Consider the following 21270-nt stretch of genomic DNA (forward strand, 5'->3'; position numbering starts at 1 on the left):
AATTTTGAAATTTCCCCTTAAACGCCTAAAGATAGGCAATTTCATTTAAAATAAGTGATTTCTATCACAAAAAATGACTATTTCTTCATAAAATGAACTTTTTATAACTATTTAATTTTCTGATTAGCTGCATTACATCTCTACTAAGGCTCCACAAAAATGTTAAAACAGAGAATTCACGGGAAGTCCTATTAGCAATTGATTGTTTAGTAGCAATGATTTCAGCTAAATGAGAAATACATTGCCAATTCCTTGAAAAAATAAGGCAAAACTAACTTTTTTCTAAAAAAATTAAAGTCTACACCCATCTCTAGACATCTACGAATCAGATGACGTAAAAAGTTTAAGATCATTACGACGCTTAAGAGTTCCTAGTATGGAATTACAATGTAGTACCCCAGTGATCAATTTCACCCCGCTGATCAATTTGACCCCGGTTTACGGTACTCGCCTTCAGCGTTTTTTCGAGTGACTTTTCCAGGTTCCGTCCTCCCGGAATTTGTTGTAATTGATGGTGGTTTTTACCCAGTGCATCTTTTTAGGCCGAAGGTTTTTAATTGTACCAAATGCAAGCAGTTTGGTCACAGTGATAGCTTTTGCGACAACAAGCCCCGTTGTGGCAAATGCAACCAAGCTCATTTGGAGGACTCTTGCACACAGGAAGCGGAAAAATGTAGCTACTGTGACGGAGATCCACACGACTTGCAAGTTTGCCCGGCTTACAAAAGACGCATTCGAAATGAGAGTCGCTCTATCATAAAGCGCTCCAAACAGACATATGCGGAGATGGTGAAATCTTTTAAAACACGAGATTCCGTGTCTGAATCAGCTGTCCCAGTTGAAAATCCCTATCAGGAGTTGTCTTCCGATGATCAGGACGATGGCGAAACTGATGAGGGTGGATCTCTTTCGGAGGTACACGCACCTGGAAAAAGGAAGTCATCATCTTCCCCGGGATTGCGCCGAAAGGTCTTTTTAAAGTCTTCCCTCAAAAGTTTGCCTAATGTTAAAGGAGACGGGGTAAACTTAAAAACTCCGAAGAATCAGGTTCCTCTAGCTTCAGATCCATGTTGTAGCAAGAACCTGTCACCCCCGTCTCTGCCTGTTAAATACACTTCAAAGAGAAATAATCGACAAGGTAGCAAGAAAAAAGCTACCAAAGTTCCTCGCAGTTCAAGCAAGCCTCCTAGACCCAAGCGAGGACTGTTAACTTTTAGGGTTCTCGTGGATCGCTTATATAATGCCCTCAGCCTTCCAGAAACATTTAGAGGCATTATTGATATGTTTATACCTACAGTAGAAGAATATCTTCGGAATCTGACACAATCATGGCCCCTCCTTGCTGCGATCATATCTTTCGATGGATAATTCATCAAGTGAGGTACAAGATATGATCACTGTGCTACAGTGGAACTGTCATAGTCTAAAACCTAAATTAGACCTGTTTAAGTTTTTGATTCACAACTCTGATTGTGATATATTTGCCCTTTGTGAAACATGGCTTTCTTCTGAAGATGAACTCAACTTCCACGATTTTAACATTATACGCCAGGATAGAGATGACCATTATGGGGGAGTTCTTTTGGGGATCAAAAAGACTTACTCATTTTATAAAATTCCAATCGCGAGTCATCCTGGCGTAGAAATCGTCGCTTGCCAAATAAACGTAAAGGGTAAAGAACTTTGCGTAGCTTCCGTTTACATTCCTCCAAGAATTTCAATTAACCGCCGTCATCTTTGGAATGCGGTTTCTGCACTATCACATCCAGTTTTAATTCTGGGTGATATGAACGCGCATGGTACAGGGTGGGGCGAACCATATGACGATAATAGAGCGGCCATTTTCTATGATTTGTGCGACGATTTCAATTTGAACATTTTAAATACAGGTGAAGTGACACGTATTGCATCTGACGGCAAAGAAAGTCGTCTCGACCTATCACTGGGGTCAAGTTCACTATCATTCGATTGCTTGTGGAAGGTAATCGAGGATCCTCATGGTAGTGATCACTTACCCATTATAACCACCATAAAGCATGATAGTGAAAGATCAGACCATCCAATTCAGGTTCCTTTTGACCTCACAAGGAATATCGATTGGCAAAAGTATGCAGAAGCGGTATCTTTTGGCATCGAATCATTCAATCCCCTCCCACCTTTGGATGAGTATCGATTCCTGTCTGAACTGATATATAAGAGTGCATTAGAATCACAAAAACGACGTGTTCCAAGTGCAACCTTCAAAAGAAGACCAGCCACACTAGGCTGGGATGATGATTGCACCCAGTTGTATCTTAAAAAATCTGATGCTTTCAAAACTTTTCGTAGGCACGGTACCTCAGATCTTTATCAAGAGTACGCAAAGCTCGAAAGACAGCTGAGAAACCTGCTGAAAGCGAAGAAGTGTAGTTATTGGCGACACTTCATTGAGGGTCTCTCAAGAGAAACTTCAATGACAACGCTTTGGAGAGTGGCTCGCAACATGCGAAACCGCTCTTCTTCTAATGAGAGTGACGAATACTCCAACCGTTGGATATTCAGCTTCGCGAAAAAGGTCTGCCCAGACTCAGTCCCAGCACAACCGATTTCTTGGGAAACATCCCCAAGAGACGGTTCTCTGGACAGACCCTTCACTATGCTGGAACTTTCTATGGCTCTTCTTTCATCAAACAATTCCGCTCCGGGAAGCGATATGATCAAGTTCAATCTTCTAAAGAATCTCCCAGATATCGCGAAAAGACGATTACTGGACCTGTTCAACTCATTCATGGAGAACAACATCGTTCCGCCAGAATGGAGACAGGTCAAAGTAATAGCTATTCGAAAGCCTGGTAAACCAGCGTCTGATCATAATTCATACCGCCCAATTGCTATGTTATCATGTTTAAGGAAATTGTTGGAAAAAATGATCCTATCACGACTCGATCATTGGGTCGAATCGAATAACTTGCTTTCAAATACACAGTTCGGGTTTCGCAAGGGCAAAGGAACAAACGATTGTCTAGCGTTGCTTTCAACAGATATTCAACTGGCCTTTGCGGAAAAGGAGCAACTGGCTTCAGTTTTCTTGGATATTAAGGGCGCCTTTGATTCAGTTTCCATAGGAATATTGTCAGAAAAACTGCGCAATAGTGGACTTCCAGGAATTTTGAATAATTTCTTGTATAATTTGTTGTCAGAAAAACATATGAGTTTCAATCTCGGACAACTGACAACTTCCAGAATTAGTTACATGGGCCTACCCCAAGGCTCATGTTTAAGTCCCTTGCTTTATAATTTTTACGTGAAAGACATTGATAGTTGCTTGGAAGGACAATGCACGCTAAGACAACTTGCAGATGATGCTGTGGTTTCTCTAAAAGGCCCACATGCAGAAATGTTGCAAAGACCATTGCAAAATTCTCTAAATAATCTGTCAATCTGGGCAAGAGATTTAGGGATCGAGTTTGCTCCGCAAAAAACTCAATTGGTTGTGTTTTCTAGAAAGCGGAACCCAGCCCAACTGAAACTCAATCTTTTGGGAATAGAAATCGACCAGTCTTTGACTTCGAAATACCTTGGGGTCTGGTTTGATTCAAAAGGCACTTGGGGTACCCAAATCAAGTATTTGGTGCAAAAATGTCAACAAAGGATCAATTTTCTACGCACAATTACCGGAACATGGTGGGGTGCTCACCCGGAAGACCTCATAAAACTTTACAAAACGACTATTCTCTCTGTTATTGAGTATGGCTCTTTCTGCTTCCACTCAGCAGCAAACTGCCACCTAATAAAGTTGGAACGAATTCAATACCGTTGTTTGCGTATTGCTCTCGGCTGTATGCACTCAACGCATAATGCGAGCCTTGAGGTCCTGGCAGGGGTGAAACCTCTTCAGAACCGATTCTGGGAGCTCTCGCTAAGGTTACTTATCAAGTGTGGAGTGAGCAACACACTTGTCATTGAAAACTTCGAAGAAATGCTCAGTCTGAACACTCAATCAAAATTCATGAGAATTTATCTGTTCTACATGTCATCTGACATAAGCCTACCAAGTTATAATCCTCCCCGTGTACACTTCACTAATGACAGTACCTCTGTTAAATACGATCTGTCCATGAAACAAGCTATTCATGGAATACCAGATCAACTTCGATGTATATCTATTCCTTGCATTTTTAACGAAAAGTACCAAAATGTCAATTCCTGTAAGAGATTCTTCACTGATGGGTCTCGCATAAATGGATCCACTGGTTTCGGTGTCTTCAATGAAAATTTCACCGCCTTCCGCAAACTTCAGGAACCTTGTTCGGTTTATGTTGCTGAGCTGGCAGCAATCAATTTCGCTTTGGGGATGATTTCAAACATGCCCGTAGACCATTTCTTCATCTTCTCGGATAGCCTTAGTTCGATTGAGGCACTCCGGTCGATGAAACCTGTAAAACATCCATCTTACTTTCTTACAAAAATAAGGGAGCAGATGGGTGCACTGGTCGAAAGATCATACAAGATTACCTTTGTATGGGTCCCCTCACATTGCTCAATTTATGGAAATGAGAAGGCGGACTCTCTCGCAAAGGTGGGCGCACAGGAAGGTGAGATCTATGATAGAAGAATTTCACATGATGAATTTTTCCATTTTGTTCTCTTCAAAGTTGGCAAAATGATTGGCGAGATGGCCAACTGGGACGGTGGTTACATTCTATTATTCCTAATGTTTCTTTGCGAGCGTGGCATTACGGTTTGGATGAAGGTCGAGACTTCATACGTGTGATGTCAAGACTTATGTCCAACCATTACTCGCTAGGCGCGCATTTGCATAGAATAAATCTTGCGCTCGACAATATTTGCACTAAGTGCGGTTCCGGTTATGATGACATTGACCACGTAGTTTGGCAATGCCCGGATAATGACGCCTCCAGAGCGCTACTATTGGATACCCTTGAGGCCCGAGGTAGACAACCCTTTGTTCCAGTAAGAGATGTATTGGGAACCCGCGATCTAATCTATATGCGGTCCATTTATGAGTTTCTTCGCATGTGTTGTATAAAGGTTTAATCTCCCTGTGTTTTTTCGCTTCAGTTTTTTGACGTAGGACTACGTCTCTGTTTTCTATACCTGGTGTCATTTCAAAATTTATGATACCGAGAGCGTTACGTTTGAGTGAAAGATTTCAAACGCTCACAGTATCGTCCCTACTTAACGAAATGATAAAAGAATCCCGTTATACGAAAGATGAAACTCCCGCGTTCCATTTGGAACATTCGGTGAACCTGAAAATCATTGATAAATAGTTGAAAAATTGTTTTAAAGTTTGACATTGCAAACGCTGAAATCTATAAATATGGGTAGCGGACAAAATTTCTCGTTCAGTCCACCAACGCTCTCTGATTGGTGCGCATCGTGATGGGCAACTTTGGTGCAGGAAGGAATGCGATCATGCGATAGCTGTTCGTCAGTTCCATTTCGACCAGCATCGGAGGAAGAGCTGGCGAGTGCCTCGGCTTTGGACTTCCAGTGCCAAAGGCGAGTGGCATTGGAAATCCGTTCACGGCAGCAAGCGGCAATGTTTCGGTGGCGGAGAAAACCCACTCGCATTGCATTGCGTGGAGAAATAATTTGAATTAATTGCCCAACATTCGTCCCGGTCCTTTTCAGGACCACCGAAACTAATTCCACAAGAGTTACGAATCGAAAAATGTTTCTTCATCGATCGAGAAAACTGCAGTGCAACCAAAAAGTGAAAAAAATTGAATGCCATTAATCAGCAACATTGATGAAGCCAGTCACTAATGATTCCACCTGGAATTTTGCAACGCTTTTTCCTATTAAGGCCATTTTGTGTGAAACATTGTTTAATTCTAACATTTTTCGAATTACAATGATCTACTCAATTCAATATTTTGGTTACTTTATCCGTTCATTGACAATTTACTCATTTCTGGGCTGGTTATTCGTTTAAAGCGTTGGGGTACATGCGGGCGGGGCATGCAAATGAAATAAACTGGAAAGCCACCCAAATGGGAGGAGCTTCGCCTGCTAATCTAGGGGTATAAAAGCTTTGTCCTCGGTTTTCTTTCGTCATTTTCGTTGGATCAGTCAAGGAGGTGAGTGGCGCCTCCACTACGACAGCAGCACACACCAACCCAGCGACGGCTCGGCTCGGCTAGAAATTTCATCCAAGGCAGCAAGCGGCGGGCCACTATACGACGGCTTCCAGCATTCAGCATGGAGAAAACCAACACGTATTGCGTGGCATGGTGAATTCATCAAAATCGTCCATAATATAAACGGTCCTTTTCAGGACCACCGAAAATCTTCCCTGAAGAGTTGGACCACCATCGATCGAGAAAAGCTTAGTGCAATCCAAAGTGAAAGACAGCTCGGCTTTGAAAGTCTCTCTAATAAAGACAAATCAATCAATCAACAGCTCGGCTTCTCAGAAGAAGTGAAGCCCACCATTAATTTTATCCACGGCAGCAAGCAGTGGGTCAGTTTTCGGCGGTCCAGTATTTAGCGCAGAGAAAACCAACACACATCGCGTGACATGGTGAATTCATGAACAAACGGTCCTTATCAGGGCCACCGAAAATGATTCATCAAGAGTTAGAAATCGGATTATTTTCATCCATCAGTCGAGAAAAGTGTTGTGGAACCAAACAGTTAAAGAGTGAATACTCGTTGCTTGGCAACAGCGGAGACGGTCACTCAATCTTATCCACGGAAGCAAGCTACGAGGCAATTTTCGATGGTATCCAGCATTCACCGCGGAGAAACCCAACACGCATGCGTGAAATGGTGAATTCATGTAATTTTCTTTCTTAAATCGTCCAGATTCCTTGAAGGTTTAATCCCATCGATCTGGAAAAGCGTTGTGCAACAAAAAAGTGAAATATTGAATGCTTGATGGCTCAGCAACAATGATAAAGCCGGCCACTAATGATTCCACCTGGAATTCTACATCGAATTTTCCAAATTAGAAACATTGCTGAATGAAAATTGGCTCATTTCTCGGTTGCTTAATGGTTTGAAGCGTCTGGGTGCAAGTGGGCGGGGCATGCAAACGAAATAAACTGGAAAGCCAGCCAAATGGGAGGAGCTTGACCTGCTAATCTAGGGGTATAAATGCTTTTTCCCCGGTTTTCTTTCGTCATTTTCGTTGGATCAGTCAAAGAGGTTGGTGGCGCCTCCAGTACGGCAGCAGCACAGACCAACCCAGCGACGGCTCGGCTCGGCTGGAAATTTCATCCAAGGCAGCAAGCGGCGGGCCAGTTTACGACTGCTTCCAGCATTCAGCATGGAGAAAACCAACACGCATTGCGTGGCATGGTGAATTCATCTAAATCGTCCAGAACGGTCCTTTTCAGGACCACCGAAAATCTTTCCAAAAAAGAATTGGATTCGATCGAGAATAGTGTTGCACCCAAAAAGTAAAAGACATCGTCGTTTCTCAGCAAGAGTGAGGTCGGCTATTAATTTTATTCACGGCAGCAAGCAGTGGATCAGTTTTCGGTGACCCAGCATTTAGCGCGGAGAAAACCAACATGCTTTGTGTGAAATTGCTAATTCATTTAATTTTCTTTCTTAAATCATCCTGATTCCTCAAAGGTTTCATTCCATAGATCGGCAAAAACGTGGTGCAATCGAAAAGTGAAAATATGCTTGGTGAAATGGCAAAATGGCTCTGACACAGTGATGAAGCTGGCTGCTAATGGTATACAGAGTTCATCAACGCATTATCCTATCCGGGCCGTTTTGTGTGAAGCATGGTTTCTTTCTAACATTTTTCGAATTACAATGATCCAAACCATTTAATATTTTGATAATTTAATTTAATCCTTTCAATGGAAATTTACTCATTTCTCGGTTGCTTAATGGTTTGAAGCGTCTGGGTGCAAGCGGGCGGGGCATGCAAACGAAATAAACTGTAAAGCCACCCAAATGGGAGGAGCTTCGCCTGCTAATCTAGGGGTATAAAAGCTTTGTCCTCGGTTTTCTTTCGTCATTTTCGTTGGATCAGTCAAGGAGGTTAGTGGCACCTCCACTACGACAGCAGCACACACCAACCCAGCGACGGCTCGGCTCGGCTGGAAATTTCATCCAAGGCAGCAAGCGGCGGGCCACTATACGACGGCTTCCAGCATTCAGCATGGAGAAAACCAACACGTATTGCGTGGCATGGTGAATTCATCAAAATCGTCCAGAATTTAAACGGTCCTTTTCAGGACCACATAAAATCTTCCCTTAAGAGTTGGACCGCCATCGATCGAGAAAAGCTTAGTGCAATCCAAAGTGAAAGACAGCTCGGCTTCTCAGAAGAAGTGAAGCCCACCATTAATTTTATCCACGGCAGCAAGCAGTGGGTCAGTTTTCGGCGGTCCAGTATTTAGCGCAGAGAAAACCAACACACATCGCGTGACATGGTGAATTCATGAACAAACGGTCCTTATCAGGGCCACCGAAAATGATTCATCAAGAGTTAGAAATCGGATTATTTTCATCCATCAGTCGAGAAAAGTGTTGTGGAACCAAACAGTAAAAGAGTGAATACTCGTTGCTTGGCAACAGCGGAGACGGTCACTCAATCTTATCCACGGAAGCAAGCTACGAGGCAATTTTCGATGGTATCCAGCATTCACCGCGGAGAAACCCAACACGCATGCGTGAAATGGTGAATTCATGTAATTTTCTTTCTTAAATCGTCCAGATTCCTTGAAGGTTTAATCCCATCGATCTGGAAAAGCGTTGTGCAACAGAAAAGTGAAATATTGAATGCTTGATGGCTCAGCAACAATGAAAAAGTTGGAGGGGTTGTATACTAGACACGACCGCAAGTCTGACGTTGAATAACGTCCGTTTATGCATTAGTTTCGATTATTGAATGTATTAACATTGATAAAGACTGTGATGTGAAAGCCCTCGTTGTTGCCGCGCACCAGTTTGAACTGGCTGATTGCTCCACTGGCGCAATACAACGATACGAAGGAGAGCGTAATAGCCGACAACCACCGCGCTCGGCTTGCCAAAGCATACTGATGGAAAACGCAAACGGAGAAACTGGCTAGCTCTCCTTCTATGTGATCCCCTCGACGGGTCAAGAAAGAATGATGGAAGATGAGAAGAAGCAGTTTGCTTTTATACGGCACAATGGCCTGGCTTCCCCTGTCGAACGTGATTGGTTAAATGTGAGGGGAGTAAAATTCAACGATGCCATACAAATTTATCTGCAATAATTTATTATAGCGGAGTATTAAAATATACTAAAATGATTATTATTAGCCATTTCCAAATCAGTATGTAGGCTTAGGATTACATAAGGAATGTTTAGTAAAGATTGACAGTATATAGTGCAAAAGTCATGTATTTTCGACCAAAATTTCTAAAGATTACAGATATTTGAAATTCTAAAATTCTTATTAAAATTTGGCAACGCTGGTTAACATTTTCATTTTCCAGAAAACCTGCCATTTTTTGAAGTTGAAGAAATGTTAAGCAGATTTATTATGCGCGTAAAGTTTATGAATTTAGAATAGATTCGACATCAAGCGATTAAAATATTCCTAGTTGTTGCCATGCCCATTCGCTACCGCACTGGGAAAATGCTAATAAGCCACCGCCGCTGCTGCTAGGTTGCTGGCGGTGCTTGTACCGCGCTCGGCGGTACTCTCGAAGTAGGTTTCAAGATGTTTGCACTTGCGTTTCTTCAATTTCTAGTGAAATTCGAATCAACTCTTACGTGGAATTTAGAATTATAGCCCTAATAAGGGCTGTTTAATTTTGACTTCACAAAACCAAACCGCGTTGCTGCCGTGTCGTCGGCGCCCATCTGCTTCCGAAATGATAAATTATTCCCCCACCGCCGCTGCTGCACGGTTGTCGTCGGTGCGTCCGTCCATCCACCGCGGTCGACAGCGTGAGAATGTGCTGTGAGAAGAGAATGCTGAGCGAAAATGCAAACCGAGCTGTGCTCCCCCGTCTCTGATCCGGTGAACGAGCTGCCGCGCGCGAAGACGCACCGACCACCACGCTCGGCTTGCCAAAGAACACTAAATGAAAACGCAAACGGAGCAAACTGCACAGCTCTCTGCCGATGCGTTCCCCACGAGGTGTTGATGAAGAATGAAGGAAGAGGGGAAGAAGAAATAGCTTTTATACTGCCAGGCGCTCGACGGAAAAGTCCAAAACTGTGCTCGAACGTGATTGGCTGGATAAAACATGGGTTCACTTTTCCCAAATTTTCAATAGTTTGTTGTTGAAAATCAATAGTAACCTTAGATAGATTCGATGCGTAGATAAATTTGTGATCAATTCATGCAACAATTTTGAAAATCCATCAAGAAATGGCAGAGTTATTAGCGGTCAAAATCTAACCACTTTTCGTTACATGCACAAATTTTCGGTTTTCTGAAGTTACACCCCTATGTTGCCGAAGGACGTTATTCAACGTCAAAAGCCGGCCACTAATGATTCCACCTGGAATTCTACATCGAATTTTCCAAATTAGAAACATTGCTCAATGAAAATTGGCTCATTTCTCGGTTGCTTAATGGTTTGAAGCGTCTGGGTGCAAGCGGGCGGAGCATGCAAACGAAATAAACTGGAAAGCCAGCCAAATGGGAGGAGCTTGACCTGCTAATCTGGGGGTATAAATGCTTTGTCCCCGGTTTTCTTTCGTCATTTTCGTTGGATCAGTCAAAGAGGTTGGTGGCGCCTCCAGTACGACAGCAGCACAGACCAACCCAGCGACGGCTCGGCTCGGCTGGAAATTTCATCCAAGGCAGCAAGCGGCGGGCCAGTTTACGACTGCTTCCAGCATTCAGCATGGAGAAAACCAACACGCATTGCGTGGCATGGTGAATTCATCTAAATCGTCCAGAACGGTCCTTTTCAGGACCACCGAAAATCTTTCCAAAAGAGAATTGGATTCGATCGAGAATAGTGTTGCACCCAAAAAGTAAAAGACATCGTCGTTTCTCAGCAAGAAGTCGGCTATTAATTTTATTCACGGCAGCAAGCAGTGGATCAGTTTTCGGTGGCCCAGCATTTAGCGATTCTTTTCAGGATCAGTGAAAATGATTCCTCAAGAGGTATCGGATAATTAAAAGCGACCGACAGAAGCCACTAATTGTTCTTTTCAGATGTAAACAACGTTTGTCGTATCCAGATTATTTTACTTTACGTGAAACTCCAATCAAAATGGTCTTTCTAGCGCCATTTAATATTCTAATAATTGTATCCGTTCAATGAAAATACTTTCGAAGAACGGTTGATTGATCATTTACCTTCAAAATAAATTAATTCTTGACCTTCAAAATAAATTAACTAGTCAATGAATGTGAACGAAGGGGATCATACATAACAATTTTACAACACAACGCATCACTCCACCCATTTGAATTTTGACAGCGTGTCTTGGTTTTGACCGTTCCAGCCTTTGTCCTACGTCAACATTGCGGTTATATCTCGGACATTACCCACCCCTAGTTTTTTCTCTGTGTTTTGTCCTTTTGTGTTTTGTTCCTGGCCATCCGGCAGATGAGAATCCGTGACAAGCCCATGCCAACACCAGAGGCGACGCCAAAAGCCATGATACCTCCCGGATGTGCTACAGCAAACCCTGAAACCTTATCCTGACCATGCCTTTCCTTAAAAATTATGTGACCCGCTAACCTCGAGCAGCCACGAGTACCCTGGCCTCCACCCAGTACTAACCTTGATATAAGAAAGCAATATCGTTGTATGTTATTGAATACAAAAAATGACTCCCGGCTCCGTAAAGCGTTGAACGCGATTGAGCCATAAATAAACGAACTAGATAAAAAAAAGGCTCCCACCTCCGCTTTCGCTCCCGAATTTCTGTCGCTATCGGCTTTTGATGGCATCGACGGTGGAGCTCCACGTTGGAAACCAAATGTGAGGCCACCATGCACGAATTATATATCGCTGTCATTTATTGATAAAGACCTGCAGCCGTGGAGTGTGCTCCACTGATACACACCATGTTTCATTGGCGTACAGCAGCACAGATTTCGATCGAGTTAAAAAAAATCGGATTTTTTGGGCGTCGCGCGTCGACTAGTCTGGTTGTTTTTCCATACATTTTTTTTTCTATCTGTATTAACGAGATTTTTAGCCCTAGGCTAGTTCATCTCGGGACCCACGCTTTACTTCCCTTCCGAAGAAAGAACCCACATTTTGTGAGTTGAGCTAAGAGAGCAACGTCATCAGCCAGTTCGAAGTCATTTAAGTGACCAAAGCAACCCACGATTTGGTTCACGATCAATCGCACCTAACAGGATCTCGTCGATTACGATGAGGAACATTAGCGGTGATAGTATACATCCTTGCCTCATTCCAGCAACGACACGGATGGGATCGGACAAGATGCCGTTGTGCAGTACTCTCACGAAAATGCCCTGTACTTTGCTTCAATGAGGCCGATGATTTTCTGAGGTGACAGATTGAGACGGTCGAAAGCTTTTTCGTAATCAATGAACACCAGGTGAAGAGACTCTTGGAACTCATGGATTTGCTCCAAAATGATACGGAGCGTTACAATATGGTCCACATAGTCCGGCACAAAAGCTTGCCGAAGAGTTGCGTCAATCTTTTCAATCTGATGGTGCTTCGGTGTTGACACGGGTAATGCGTCGCTCTGGTGTTGGTGGCGTGGCCGACACTTTAAAAGGTATCCAAAGTGCTCGAACCAACGTTTTAGTTGATCAGCTGGATCAGTCAATAGCTGTCCATGTGTCTTTCACGAGCATCGTGGCATTCATCTTAGTCCTACTAAGGTGATGTGAGGAGGTATCAGGTATCAGAATATCGTCTCAGGCGGCACGTTCTCCTTCCAGTGGGAGATTTGTGCCTCGCCTTCATGTATAGCCACTTCATCATTTACCAGAAGAAGCATTAATCTGTTCACTATAATTCACGAGGTTCTAACAGTCTCGAACGACTTTAACAGAAAGAATAATAACAATGTAGTCTAAAATAAATGCACAAGAATCATGCAGCAATCTATTTATTTATTTATTTATTTACATAAAGTCAACAGGTAATACAAATCACCCCAATGACACTTAACTAACATTTACAGACTGCCGTGGTACCTTACATAATTCACGTTTAAAACTACACTTATTTGCCTTGCGTGAAACATTAAAATCAAAAACAGAATAACATTTATTAAACACACGGGACATGCTACGAATCGGTTCGTGTTGACCGTAATTAGTCCTAGCTGAAGAAAGACGTAAAAATGAGTGTGTTCGAAGATTCCGGCGTCGTGTGTTGATGTTCAGCATGCTCAAGAGTGATGGGCAGTCAATATTGCCCTGCAGGAGGTCTCCGACAAAACATGCTTGATCAACATTTCGCCTAGCCGCGAGAGATTCCAAATGTATAAGTAGGCAACGGCTCTCATAACTTGGTAGGTCGTGCTGATTCCTCCACCTGAGGTGGCGTAAGGCAAAACGAATAAACTTTCGCTGGATACGCTCAATTCGTTGTACGCTGTTATCATAGTAGGGGGCCCAAACAACTGCCGAATATTCCAGGATAGGACGTACGATTGAGCAGTATAGCGATTTCATGCAGTAAACGTCCTTGAACTTCTTGGAAAAGCGGAAGAGGAAGCCGAGCAGCGACGATGCTTTCCCAACGACATAAGCAACATGGTCCTTGAATGTCATTTTGGAGTCAAGGAGAATCCCCAGGTCCTTCACTGTCGATACACGATGTAATTGCACTCCTGCCAAAGCGTAATCGTAGCGGAAGGTTGTTTTCTTGCGGCTAAACGAAATGACAGAGCACTTCGACACATTCAGGGACATTCGGTTAACAGAACACCAAGTAGCAAAGGCTTCTAATTGTTGCTGAAGAAAAACGGCATCACGAGGTTCCCTAATCGTGGAATACAGCTTCAAATCGTCGGCATATGACAGCTTCATGCAGTTGAGGATCGAATCGACATCATTCATATACAGCAAAAACAAAAATGGACCGAGGTGACTGCCTTGCGGTACGCCAGATGATACTGGAAACGGGGAAGAAACATGATCGCCAAGTTTCACCTGCATACTACGACCGATTAAATAGGAACGGAGCCAGATAAGGAAGCTGCTGTTCATTCCCAATTTCTCGTATTTGGCGAGTGCGATTTGGTGGTTCATTTTGTCGAAAGCGGCGGATAGATCTGTGTAGATTGCGTCCACTTGATGCCCACTTTCTATTTGACGTATCAAATACGAAGTGAAACACGTCAAGTTTGTGGTCGTTGATCGTTTGGGCATGAATCCGTGCTGGTCCAGCGAGATATGATGGGAGAAACACTGAACCAACCTTTGAAGAACTATCTTCTCCATGAGCTTAGAGATGACACTCAACGAAGCAATTCCCCGATAGTTTGAGACAGTCCTCTTGCAGCCTTTCTTAAAAACTGGAAAAACAAATGACTGCTTCCAGCAATCCGGAAAAACGCCAGTAGAGATGGAAAGATTGAACACGCAGGTCAATGGAGTAGCAAGCGAGTCCACACAACGTTTGATGACTATCGGAGGAATACCATCCGGACCGCATCCCGTAGATGATTTCAGCTCTTTACCAGCAGTAATGACCGCATCGTTAGTGATATCAAAACGCAGAGCGGCTGAAGGAAGGCTTGGAACGTTTCGGGTAGCGTCGTCTATGTCCTGCAGGTTAAGCTGTTCATCAACGAACACCCTACTGAATTGGGAGCGGAACAAATCGGCAATTGAGGCGGTAGTATCGGCTTCATGTAATCCATCAGTCATCGTAGAGGGCAATCCAGTTTCCTTCCGCTGATCGTTTACGTGTCGCCAAAAACTCTTAGGGTTCGATTTGAGGTTGTTTTGTAGGCGAACTAGGTGAGCATTGTAGAGGCGATCATTAAGTTGCTTATAAGCCGTGTTCGCTTCTAGATAACATGTTCTAGTAGAATCCGTGCGATATTTGCTGTGACGTCTCAGGGCTGCCTGTTTCACTCTTTTCAGGTTTTTGAGGTCGGCATTTGACCAAGCGGGTTTTGACGGTTCACGTTTAGACTTTTTGGGAACAAACTGGTCAATAGCATATAGCAACACACTAGACAATGTGCTAGCAGCGAGGTTTACGTCCGAATTACTCAAAATTCCGTTCCAATCGACACGAGCAAGGAAACCATCCATTTCGTCGAATTTTGCTCGGCTGAAATCATACGTGATGCTTTCCGAAGTGTCGTGGAAGCAACGATGTGGTTTCTTTTCCAAATTGATCAACAGTGGGAGGTGATGCCTCCCGATTTTAACGAGCGGCGCAGGGGCTTGCGTAACCATACAGTCGACGGTCAGCTCGTTGCTCACAAAGCATAAATCAAGTGACCGATTATTCTCGTTTTCCACACCAACCATCTGTTTGAGCCCTGCAGTACAATATGCATCAAGCAGCTCGCGTGAAGGTTCGCCAAGTGAAGACCGGGAAGAACATGGAAAGAAAGCTCCGCGGGGATCACGCTGCCAGGAAATCGTGCTCATGTTAAAATCGCCGAGGATGACCACGTTATCTCTGGGAGCCATTTGCGATACAACCCAGTTGAGCGAATCGATGTGACTCTCTATCAAAGATATGTCATTCACTCGATCGGGAGGAATGTACACAATGCAAACATAAATTTCTGCGTCGACAGTAGAAATTGCGACCCACAGCTGTTCAACCGACGAGCAATTCGGAGGGTTGATCAATCGGGACCTGAACCCAGAGCGCACCGCCAGTAACACACCGCCCCCGATGCTCTTGTTGCTATTTGACGGCGATCGGTCCTGTCGGTATACGACGAAAGAGTCGTCGAACAGCTGATTAGAGATGGTATCATCGTTCAGCCATGTTTCGGTGAGGGCGTAGACATCGTAGCTCCCGTCACTAAGAGCCAGCTGATACTCGGCGATAGAGCTGTTGATACCACCAACATTTTGGTAATACCAAACGACGTTAGAGGAAGCAGCTGCCACATTAGCATCACGGGGCGAGGACCTACGAATCGAAGAATCTTCAGGACGAGAATTGCTGCTATGGATGTTATACATGCCTTGGTTGGCAGATTGGAAGACCCCATCTCCAGCACTAGACTCAGGGCCGGGACGACTTGGATGGCAGGAACGAGTAGACAGCGGCATGTTATCGTCGACAGCAAAAGGCGCGACTGAGCTAGGTGGATCCGGGGCTTCCGTACTGCTTAGTGTCGTGCGTCCCGGGTCAAGTGGCGGTATGCTTGAGGAATAGTGCGTCGGCGAAGTGATGTGCGTTGGACACGACGATGACTTGCTACGAGCGATAATGCCCGCCGAAGAATACAAACTGGAAACGGAATGGCGATCAGGTACGGAGAGGTTTGCGTATTGAAGGTACTTGCCTGTGGAAGGAGGTTGGAGGACCTCGACTGCAGACTCAACAACAGGACCACGACGGCTTCGATGTTCGCTGGCAGCAGAAGGCAGGACTGAGTCGAGCTGCAGCGGGTCCCCCATAGTGCTTTCTAACAGGCGTCGTGGTGTCCTTGGTCCATCACGCTGGATTCCTCCATGGCAGAGAAACCGCTGGTTGAAGGGTTGGCTACTCTCGCATCGGTTCGAATCGGTGTCGGTTGTGGTTTCCAAAAATTTTCATTCGTTCGTGTGTCCTGGAACTCGCGAAAAACAATTCCTCTCGGCCAGGTTGAAGAAGACAAAGCTTTCTGCTTGACATTCTCGCACAGCCCAACTTTAAATGAGATGAACGATAAAGTGCTCACGTCACGGCCTTTAGCTACGAGGCGGACAACATCGACGTCATCCGTACCCAATCGACGAGACGCCAAAGCTTTCACTTGTTCCGTAGTCACATCGCGGGAAATGCGGGAGAGATAGAGCCAGAATTTTGGACTGGGTGGTCTTACAGCAAAATTATCGAAAGACGGTGACAGAGAATCTGACGTTCCGGGCAAGGCGGCTGGCGGCTGCGGTCTATCAGACTTTCCAAACAGTCGACGGCGTCTAGTAGAGATGACAGCCGAAGCGGAAAACTTCGATGATCTAGGGGTCATAGAGCTGGAATTGATGAGCTTCGAAAAAATCGAATTTATTTCGTTTTTCAATTCCATCAATATCTCCTGCTTCAAGCTTGCGACGATTTCATTGTGAGCAGTAAGCACACTCTTTTGACCCGATTCATAAGCCACGCGAACAGAATCTCTCATACGGATGTCATTCATTAGAATTGAGCACGCCTTGCACATCCAAAACACCTGGTCATTTGTCATCACCTCAGTGAAAGCAGGCGAGTCGATGCTGCAGCAAGCAGGATGAAACTTTTCTTTGCAAAAACCACGGCATGTAACATGCGCGTCGGTGATTTCTGTGGCACAAGAGTTGCAGATCGAAGGCATACTTAATTGCGCGCAGCGGTGGTGAATTCACTTTGAGATTCGCCTGCGGGTATGCAGTAGTGGAGGTCGACGAGTCGTATGCAAGAAATTCTTACGCAAGCGGCGGTACGGTCGTATAGGGCGAGGGGCGTTGAGGTAGCAGAACGGGATAATGTTGTTGTACCGGAGAAATGTTTAGTGCTGTGATATGGGCACTATTGATAATAAATCAATTGACACTCACTGTAACACGCGACTAAACACATTAACAAATACGAAACAAAGGTGCACAATAATTTGGGACAAAGGCAACAAATCGAAAAACGAATTAAAAAACCGCGACGGTGAGATTGCAACAAGCCAATATGACAGTGATGCCAGAACAAAAAAAAAAGTGCATTTGTCTTTTCTCTTAATTTGAGTGTCAAAATAAGTGACAGTTCAAAGGAATCACCGACCGCTGCATGATTCCCACTCATTCAATTTCAAATTTCAATTTTCAAATTCATATTCAAATATACATAATTAGCACATGTTATAAACGTTAGTTTTAGTTTACAATTGTCTGTGTAGGGTAGATTGAACATATACTTTCGAGAGAGAATAATGTTTCTTATTTCTTTGATTCTGAATAGTTTCTACCGAATTTTCGTCAGTCGTTAAAACGACAGATTGGTTCCCATTTTCCGGAGGAAGTACCGTAATCCGGGGTCAAATTGATCACTTTAAAACAACTTTTGCGGATAACATCAGTGCCAATTCAAATATTGCCAAAAGAATGTCTGTAAAACCAGTACCCTGTGGATCTCCATGGAACCATGTGACGGAATTTTGTTCAACAAATTTAAACTTTAAGTTAAATAACTCCAAATATCAAAAAATTGGAAATGCCACTTTGGGGCGAAATTGATCAGTACATAATGAAGCATCGGTTGGAAAGGAAAATTTCCTTCTCCGCTTAATTTTGCTCTTCTAAAACCGAATAACGCGTTTTAAATCTTACAACTAGTGAATTTAACACTTTAAATGCAAAATTAAATTTTGAAATTTCCCCTTAAACGCCTAAAGGTAGGCAATTTCATTTGAAATAAGTGATTTTTATCGCAATTAATGACTATTTCATCATGAAATGAACTTTTTTATAACTATTTCATTTTCTGATTAGCTTCATAACTTCCTAACCAAGGTTCCACAAAAATGTTAAAACAGAGAATTTACGGGAAGTTCTATTAGCAATCGATTGTTTAGTAGCAATGATTTCAGCTGAATCAGAAATACATTTCAAATGCCTTAAAAAATAAGGCAAAATAACTTTTTTTCTAAAAAATAAAAGTCTACACTCATCTCTAGACAGCTACGAACTAGATGACGTAAAAAGTTTAAGATCATTACGACGCTTAAGAGTTCCTAGTATGGAATTACAATGTAGTACCCGAATGATCAATTTCACTCCGCTGATCAATTTGACCCCAGTTTACGGTAATTAAAAAGTGATCTCCAAGGTTATGTTTTTAACTGTGCGGTTGAAACGGACCGGTAGAGTGGGTAAGACGGCCACGTTTGGAATATTAGCTAATAAGCCATTAATTGTGTTAAGGACAAGGTATTTGCAGTACATAGCTCAAAATTTCTAGAGCACCGTTTTTTAAAACCGTTGAACGGATTTGGATGAAAATGCATCACGCTAATTATTCAGTGGTTGTCAACAGCGTGATGCATTTTAATCCAAATCCGTTCAACGGTTCTAAAAAACAGTGCTCTAGAAATTTTGAGCAATGTACTCCAAATACCTTGTCCTTAAATGATGGTTTTTGCCGTTTGTTTTCGGTAGATCAATCATAATAGAATCCAAATTTGGCTTTGAATCTCTTAACGGAACATTTTTTTTTTACAAATTAAAATCAATTTTGTAAATTGGAACAGAACAGAAACCTCCGTACCCTGATAAACGCCTAACAGTATGCAATGCTCTGGTATTTAATTTCAAGCTGTTGTTAAAATGTTGTGAAAATTCCAATACAGTGGGGACCCGATTTTGTCAGCCCCCGATTTTGTCTACCCCCGATTTTGCCTACCCCCGATTTTGTCAGCTTTTTGACCCGATTTTGTCAGCCTTTTTTGAAGTAAAAAAATAAATTTGTATTTCATTTAAAATTTCAATTTTATAATCATTATTAATGCAGTTGATGTCTTTAGGCGTCATATAAAAATTACGAAATGCACAAAACTCGTGTAATTTTTGAAAACGGCAAACTTGTTTTGCAAATCAACACATTGAGGCAATTTTAGCACCCAACCCTCGCCAATGTTTTAAACCAATATTATTTTAAATTGCTAAAAGATTCCAGCTCTCTCTTTTCTTGGCGTAACGTTCCAACTGGGACACAGTTTGCTCCTCAGCTTAGTATTTTATAAGAACTTTTACAATTTTTAGCTGAGATCCCCCACAGCCAATGTTTATTTTGCAAATAAATGTCAATTGTGAAATGGATTCTGAGCTAACCGGGAATAAAACTCCTCACCCTCAGCATGGTTTTGGTGATTGCACGTGCGCTTACCACATCGGTTACATGGGCTTAAAGAATATTCTTCTGAATTTCTTCAGGAACAGAACAAACAATAAACGCTGCCTGTTGTTGGGGTTACAAGTCAATCCATTTACTTCTTTCCGGCATCTCTGGGATTCCTCTAGGTTTTCTGGTTTGGATTGATCCAGATAGACTAACATTTGGCGCAACAACCATTTCGAATTTTTGCTTCTCCCTTCCTTCTGAGCACATGGCCCATTTTTATGTTATCTCTGACCAGTAACAGATAGAGAAGACTCCCCTCTATCTGATAACGGGATAAGTTTGCATAAATAAATTGAAATTCACCTAGACGGAGGGGAAGAAGTTGAGACATGCGATGGTTGTTCCGCCCTTTTTTACGTGTTGGTCTAGATTTATTATGAGGTTTGTATTGTGGATTCCCTTAAAAAATTGCTATCAGAATTGTATTCATTAGAAATTCTTAAGGAATCCGAGATGGGATTCCCCAAAAAATTCTTGCTGCGATTCCTTCAAGAACTTTTGCGTGGTTTCTTGTAACAATTTTTGCTGGTATTTCTTCAAGAATTCCGCCGGAAGTTTTTAAAGGAATTCTTCCGGGATTTTTTTAACGATTCATTAAGGTGTGTCTCTTTAAGATTTTTTCAGGCATTCCTCCTGTGATTTCTCCAGAAGCTTTTCTTGAGACTGGTTCTGGAACTCCTGCTAGGATTCCTCCAAAAGTTTTGCTGATATTCTCACAGCATTTATTTTTTCAAAAATTTTCTACATAAACTCCTCCTACAGCTATGTATCTAGGGGTTTCTCCAAGAATTCCTCCTACATTTGCTACGTGGATTTATCCAGTGATTTTCCTAGCGATTCTTTCAAGACATCCTGCTGGAATTTCTCCATTCATATCTGTTTGGATAGTCCAGGAACTTCTGCTGGAGTTCCTCCAAGAAATTTTCTGGAAATGTCCATAAGAACCTTTTCAGATATTTCCCTAAGAATTGTTCATGCATTCTTCCTATGATACCCCCAGGTTGACGAACTCCTGTTGAGATTCCTTCAGAAATTCTTCACTAGTGATGAATACAATACAATACAGAGTATTCTATAGATACTTCTGAAATAATACCTATATGAATTACTGCGTGCATTAGTCCATGAATAAATCTCCGGAAGCCACAAATTTTCCAAATGGAAGAGAACGTGCCCCTGGAGCCAACCTAGTGATGAATAAATCTAGCGAATTTCCTAGGTATTTTTTCAAGTGTTCCTCTTAGGGATCCTTCTAAGAATTTGGTAAAATGTTCCTCTATTAATGCTTTCAGTTATTACTCTTTCAAGAATTCCTCTAGA

This window comes from Aedes albopictus, chromosome 2, assembly GCF_035046485.1.
Source record: "Aedes albopictus strain Foshan chromosome 2, AalbF5, whole genome shotgun sequence".
NCBI classification, from domain to species: Eukaryota; Metazoa; Arthropoda; class Insecta; order Diptera; family Culicidae; genus Aedes; species Aedes albopictus.